Genomic DNA, 6,138 nt, shown 5'->3' with positions numbered 1-6,138 from the left:
GCTCTGTCACTGAGCTGCTTGGCCTGTTCACGGCTCCAGGACCAGATGGCTGTGGAACGCAGGACATCGCACACACACACACACACACACACACACTAGCAGGTGACTGATTAGCTCTGTTGTGTTGCCCTCTACTTCCCTGGGATTCTAGGTTTCATTTGGCTGTCAATGTAACCCAATCTTATTTACTGAAGGGTCTCATTGTCACATTGGGAACCACCTTACTGCCTTGTGACACAGTTGTGTGTTGTCAGCTGGAATTGGAATTTAGAATATGCAAATAGTCTATGTGCTTTGTTTTGTAAGTGGATTATGTTAATTAGAAATAGTGTTATTTAGAAATAGCTATTTTACCATATTCAATCTCAATATTTATGTTGCTTGGTAAAGGCCAGTCACAATTTTAGAACAAAATAGGAATTTTAGTGCATTGATATTTTTCTAAACATTGTGATTGTCCTTTCATATCACGTGACTGTATTTGTATTTATGAAGTATCTCTCTTCCTGTGGTCCAAACAAGATTACACCATTAATTACACCACTAATTTCCCACTACATAACCATAATACAAAATTGATAATACAACCATATTACAACATCACAATGTACGTGTGTGTGTGTACTGTATGTGTGTGCGTGCCTGTGTTTGTCTCTTCACAGTCAGAGTTGGTGTCTGTTTTATACATCTGATTTTACTGCTTGCTTGAGTTACTTGATGTGGAATAGAGTTCCGTGTAGTCATGGCTCTATGTAGTACTGTGTGCCTCACATGGTCTGTTCTGGACGTGAAGAGACCGCTGGTGGTATGTCTTGTAGGGTATGCATGGGTGTCTGAGCTGTGTGTTAGCTGTTTGGACAGACAGATTGGTGCTTTCCAACATGTCAATGATGCAGTCCATCTCTCCTCTACTTCATGTTAGCTCTCTGTGTATATTATGGGTCAGCCGTGCTGCTCTGATCTGGGCTGACTGTAATTTGCCTTTGTCCCTCTTTGTGGCACTTGACCATATAACTGGGCAATAGTCCAGTTGCAACAAAACTAGAGGCTGTCGGACTTCTTCTGTTGATAGATACGTCAACAAAGCCTCCTTCATCCATGCTGCCAAACAAATTCTCCTTCCACACTCACATTAAGCATCTCCAATCCAAAATTAAATCTTTAATCGGCTTCTTATTTTGCAACAAAGCATCCTTCACTCATGCTGCCTTAACATACCCTCGTAAAACGGACTATCCTACCGATCCTTGACTTTGGCGATGTCATTTACAAAATAGCCTCCAACACTCTACTCAGCACATTGGATGCAGTCTATCACAGTGCCATCCGTTTTGTCACCAAAGCCCCATATACTACCCACCACTGCGACCTGTATGCTCTGGTTGGCTGGCCCTCGCTTCACATTCGTCACCAAACCCACTGGCTCCAGGTCATCTATAAGTCTTTGCTAGGTAAAGCCCCACGTTATCTCAACTCACTGGTCACCATAGCAGCACCCACCCGTAACACGCGCTCCAGCAGGTATATTTCACTGGTCACCCCCAAAGCCATTTCCTCCTTTGGCCGCCTTTCCTTCCATTTCTCTGCTGCCAATGACTGGAACGAACTGGAAAAATCACTGAAGCTGGAGACGTATATCTCCCTCACTAGTTTTAAGCATTAGATGTCGGAATAGCTCACAGATCATTGCACCTGTAGATAGCCCATCTCTAAATAGCCCATCCAACTATTTCATCCCCATATTGTTATTTTTTTCTTCTCCTTTGCACCACAGTATCTCTACTTGCACACTCATCTTCTGCACATCTGTCACTCCAGTGTTTAATTGCTAAATTGTAATTACTCTCCACGACGGCCTATTTATTGCCTTACCTCCCCAAACTTACCTCATTTGCACACACTGTAAATAGATTTTTTATTGTGTTATTGACTGTGTAACTCTGTGTTGTTGTTTGTGTCGCACTGCATTGTTTTATCTTCGTCCAGGTTGCAGTTGTAAATGAGAACTTGTTCTCAACAGTCCTACCTGGTTAAATAAAGGTGTTCTCAACTGGCCTACCTGGTTAAATAAAGGTGTTCTCAACTGTCCTACCTGGTTAAATAAAGGTGAAATAAAAACAATAAAAATAAGGGCAGTGCTTTCTTAAGGTCAGACCTCTCCCCATCTTAGCTACTGTTGTCAATATGTTTTGACCATGAACGTTTACAATCCAGGGTTACTCAAAGCAGTTTAATCTCCTCATCTGGCTCAGTTACAACATTATTCATTACAACATTTAGATGAGTTTTAAGGTTTAGTGAATGATTTGTTTGTCCCAAGTACAATGCTTTTAGTTTTTTTTTATATATTTAGGACCACCTTATTACTTGCCATCAAGTATAAAAACTGACTGAGTCATCTGCACGCATAGACTTACAGGCTTTACTCAGTGCCAGTGGTAGGTCATTAGTAAAACTGTAGAAAGGTAAGGGGCCTAGAGTGCTGCCCTGGGGAATTCCTGACTCTACCTGGCCTATATTGGAGAGGATTCCACCCTCTGTGTTATATTAGACAGGTAATTCTTGATCTACGATATAGCAGAGGATGTAGAGCAATACCACATACATTGTTTTAGCATCAGACTATGATCGATAATGTCCATATCTTCACTGAAGTCTAAAAAAATCACAATCGTATTATTATTTTAGCAGTCAGTCATTGGGCTCCGGAGTGGCGCAGAGGTCTAAGGCACTGCATCTCAGTGCACGAGGCGTCACTGCAGTCCCTGGATTGAATCCAAGCTGAGTTGAGTCGATGTGCAGGGGTACAAGGTAATTGAGTTAATACAGTGCTTTCGGAAAGTATTCAGACCCCTTGACTTTTTTCACATTTTGTTACGTTACAGCCTTATTCTAAAATGGATTAAATGATTTGTTTTCCTCATCAAAACACACACAATACCCCATAATGACATCACAATACCCCATAATGACATCACAATACCCCATTATGACAAAACTAAAACAGGTTTTAAGAAATGTTTGAAAATGTATTAAAAAATACAAATATGTTATATACCTTAATACCTTATATATATATGTATTCAGACCCTTTGCTATGAGATTCAAAATTGAGCTCAGGTGCATCCTGTTTCTATTGATCATCCTTGAGATGTTTTTACAATTTGATTGGAGTCCACCTGTGGTAAATTCAATTGATTGGACATGATTTGAAAAGGCACACACCTGTCAATATAAGGTTCCACAGTTGACAGTGCCTGTCAGAGCAAAAACCAAGCCATGAGGTCGAAGGAATTGTTGAGCTCTGAGACTGGATTGTGTCGAGGCACAGATCCGGGTTAAGGGTACCAACAGATTTCTGCAGCATTGAAGGTCCCCAAGATCACAGTAGCCTCCATCATTCTTAAATGGAAGAAGTTTGGAACCAAGAAGACTCTTCCTAGAGCTGGCCACCTGGCCAAACTGAGCAATTGGGGGAGAAGGGCCTTTGTCATGGAGGTAACCAAGAACCCGATGGTCACTTTGACAGAGCTCCGGAGTTCCTCTGTGGAGATGGGAGAACCTTCCAGAAAGACAACCATCTCTGCAACACTCCACCAATCAGACTGTTATGGTAGAGTGACCAGACAGAAGCCACTCCTCAGTAAAAGGCACATGACAGCCTGCTTTGAGTTGGTCAAAAGGCACTTAAAAGAGTCTCAGACCATGAGAAACAAGATTATCTGGTCTGATGAAACCAAGATTAAACTCTTTGTTCTGAATGCCAAGAATGACGTCTGGAGGAAACCTTGCACCATCCCTACGGTGAACCATGTTGGTGGCAGCATCATGCTGTGGGGATGTTTTTCAGTGGCAGGGACTGGGAGACTAGTCAGGGTTGAGGGAAATATGAAAGGAGCAAAGTGCAAAGATATCCTTGATGAAAACCTGCTCCAGAGCACTCAGGACCTCAGACTGGGGTGAAGGTTCACCTTCCAACAGGACGATGACCCTAAGCACACAGCCAAGACAGCGCAGGAGTGGCTTCGGGACAAGTCTCTGAATATCCTTGAGTGGCCCAGCCAGAGCCCGGACTTGAATCTGATTGAACATCTCTGGAGAGACCTGAAAATAGCTGTGCAGTGACGCTCCCCATGCAACCTGACAGAGCTTGAGAGGATCTGCAGAGAAGAATGGGAGAAACTCCCCAAATACAGATGTGCCAATCTTGTAGCATCATACCCAAGAAGACTCGATGCTGTAATCACTGCCAAATATGCTTCAACAAAGTACTGAGTAAATGTATTATATTTAATACATTTGCAAAATTTTCTAAAAACTTGTTTTTGCTTGTCATCATTTTGGGGTAATTTGTGTCGAAAAAAAACATGTAGTTAATTTGACAATAAAGCTGTAACGTGTCAACGTGGAAAAAGTCAAAGGGTCTGAATGCTTTCCGAATGTCCTGTATGTCCATTTAACTTAGTTATAGAGTGAGCAATAATAAACTGTAGCAGCAGCCTATGTGATGAGTCAAAAAAGTGGCAAAAGGGTCAATGCAGAAAGTCTGGGTAGCGAGTAGTTAAATATTTAATTACCTAGCAGTCTTATGGCTTGCGGGGTATTATTATTATTTTTTTTACATATTTAACCTTTATTTAACTAGGCAAGTTAGTTAAGAACAAGTTATTTTTTACAACGATGGCCTAGCAAAGGCCTCCTGCGGGGATGGGTATTAAAAACAAAAATAATAGTATTAAAATGAATATAGGACAAAACACACATCACGACAAGAGAGACAACACAACACTACATAAAGAGAGACCTAAGACAACACAACACTACATAAAGAGAGACCTAAGACAACACAACACTACATAAAGAGAGACCTAAGACAACACAACACGACATAAAGAGAGACCTAAGACAACACAACACTACATAAAGAGAGACCTAAGACAACACAACACTACATAAAGAGAGACCTAAGACAACACAACACTACATAAAGAGAGACCTAAGACAACACAACACTACATAAAGAGAGACCTAATACAACAACATAGCATCGCAGCAACACATGACAACACAGCATGGCTGCAACACAACATGACAACAACATGGTAGCAACACAACACGGAAGCAGCACAACATGGAAACAGCACAAAACATGGTACAAACATAATTGGGCACAGACAACAGCACAAAGGGCAAGAAGGTAGAGACAACAATACATCACCTAAAGCAGCCACAACTGTCAGTAATAGTGTCCATGATTGAGTCTTTATGTTAAGATATTAATAAAACTGTCCAGTTTGAGTGTTTGTTGCAGCTCGTTCCAGTTGCTAGCGCCACTGAACTGATAAGACGAGCGACCCAGGGATGTGTGCGCTTTGGGGACCTTGCGGGGAGTTTCAGAGATAAGCCTGTATATAAATGTTATCTGTTACTAGCACGTTATTGATTTTCATGAACCTTGTTTCTTAGGTTACATATGTTAATGTGGGGTATTTTTTGTGGTTTTCTCAGATGTTTATCAGAGGTAGACATGACAGTGATATTTCTATTTGAACTGATATTGCCGGGTTAACTGCACACAGTGAGTGTCCTACTAGTGCACAATCTTTCAGTGCTAACAGTATAAGTCAAGTTCATAATTACTGCTGGCGATAGCTTTCAGGAGAGGCATTCAGTAGTGTCTTCGCCAGAGTTGCAATGCCAGTGAATTTTTCGCTGTTGCGGCCCAGCGATGGCACAGGACCGTTTTTTTTTTTTATATTTAAAAAAAAACTATTTTAAAGATAGAATCGGTTCTTTAAAATGCAGTTTCAGCAGTTCCGAGCGAGGCCTCCTAATGTCATTTAACAAAACATGGACTACCACAGCAGCCCCTGGCAGCTGTTTTAGAACGGTAGGCCTAGTAATATCCTGTCCTTGTTCTCCAGTATAACACAGGGATGTTTCCCCCCGAAAACCTAGATGTTTCTCACCAAGAACTGCAGATGATAACAGCTGGTGAAATGGCAGAGGAGGTCCAGCTGTTTTTGTGCCTCGAGTGAAACCTCGATGACCGATGTGAGGTGGGGCACGGTGAAATCCATAGCGGCTGACGAAGGGGCCGGAACCTTGGACACCCTCACGGTCCGATGAAGGCGGGAG

The sequence above is a fragment of the Oncorhynchus mykiss genome, chromosome 7 (assembly GCF_013265735.2).
Source record: "Oncorhynchus mykiss isolate Arlee chromosome 7, USDA_OmykA_1.1, whole genome shotgun sequence".
In the NCBI taxonomy this organism is placed as follows: Eukaryota; Metazoa; Chordata; class Actinopteri; order Salmoniformes; family Salmonidae; genus Oncorhynchus; species Oncorhynchus mykiss.
Note: the sequence above shows the minus strand (reverse complement) of the source record.